We start from the raw sequence: 1,769 nt of genomic DNA on the forward strand, positions 1-1,769 counted from the left end.
GGTACTGCGTGCCAGGAGGTCTTTGTGGGTCTGCATACTTGTGTGCAAGCGTGTGTATGTGAGCGTATCGCATATCCTGTGCCCTGTCACGGTGTCTCTGAGTGGCTGACAGCGTGAGCAGCTCCGTACACTTGTTTGTGGAGGTATCAATATATACAATTTCAGTCTGTAAGTTAGGGACCCACCTCCAGGGGACAGAAGACATGTTCAGGACAGGAACGGGAGGCCAAGTTTGGGGCTGGAAAGACAGCCAGCAAGAAGGGCAGAGGCCGGTCTGGGACCGTGGGGTTGTCCATGGGCCCTCCTGTCACTCATCTCTGATCTCTCTCAGCCCAGCTCGGCCTGCAGCCCTGTGGGAAATGGTAGAGAAGCAGGGGGGAGATTAGGAGGACAAAATAATCTCTAGGGGGGGATATTTAGACCCCATAGGTGGTGAGCTCCCCACAGTGCCAATTCCCTCCCCAATGCACCCACTCACCTGGGATGTGTTCTTCCATGGAACAAACCCTCACACTGGAGCATGCACGGAGTCAGGTGACATCCTAACCCAGACAGGTTAAGCGTCTCTCCCAAGGCCACACAGCTGGTGGCACAGGGCTGAGCTAGGCTCCGTGACTTAGCCCCACACTGCCCAGAGGCTCCTAACCACAAGCAGCACCGTTTGCTGAGTGCTCACTGTGGTCAACAACAGCGGAAGGCTCAGGTGCTTTCCTTCATGAACACCTGAAAAAATACTCTAGTCCGGCTGGTGTGGCTCAGTGGTTGAGCATCAACAGAACAGCATCCCTTCAGCTCGTCCGCACACTGGCCCACTGAGGAACCACAGTAGTCCCTGCTCATGACAGGGATTGTCCAGAACTTCCCTGGCCGCTCCACAGAACCCCAGCCTCCTCATCCTGTGGGAGCCCCTGTCCTCGTCTTGAACAGAAACCTCTTGCAGAACCTGTGCTGGACAGGCCCCTGGACCCGCCGTGTTCAGGAGCCCCGGATCCCCAACTCCTATCAAAACGGCAGCCCTAGCCTGGTTCAGGAGCCTCTCTGATACTGGAGCTCTAAGGGAACCCTTTCTCTAATCAACAGGAAACCCATCCTGACCCTGAGCAGGATCACCGGTCCTCACCTTCTACAGGAGGCACCCTGTCCTGCCACCACAGCACAGGAACCTCCGCCTTCCCTGGTGGCAGGACTGAGCCTGCCCCACCCACCCTTATAGAAATGCCTGGCCTGACCCTCTTCATGGGACTCCATCTCTATAGGAATCCTGCCTGGACCTTGGACGGGACAGCTCTGTCCTCACACTGCACTGCAGCCCTCCCGTCCAGGGAGTATTTTACAACCACTTTGCTCATCTTAAAATCTAGTTCTGAAACCACCTCCCTGACTCTGTCTGCAGAAATTCTCTCTTACCATTGATGTTTCTATCCCTCTCCCTTCCTCTCTGAAATCTTTAAAAATATATTTTAAACAAAGAAATCCCCATCTGTAAACTCCTTGGGAACCCCGATTGAGTTCAGGAGCCTTGCTTGCATTGTTGACAATGACCCCTGGCGTCACTCTGCACAACAATCCCTACCTCACACCCTACCCCGCAGAGTCCACCGGAACCTGTGATCCAACTCTCAATGTGCACTTCAATCTTGAACTTACAGGGAAAACCTTTCCTGAATCTGTGGGAGGCACCTGCCCTGACCCCCTGCTTTAAGTCCAGACCTCATCCTATATAGGCACCGACAGCCTCACCTGGCACAGGACCTCCTGCCCAGACACTG

The sequence above is a fragment of the Myotis daubentonii genome, chromosome X (genome assembly GCF_963259705.1).
Source record: "Myotis daubentonii chromosome X, mMyoDau2.1, whole genome shotgun sequence".
NCBI classification, from domain to species: domain Eukaryota; kingdom Metazoa; phylum Chordata; class Mammalia; order Chiroptera; family Vespertilionidae; genus Myotis; species Myotis daubentonii.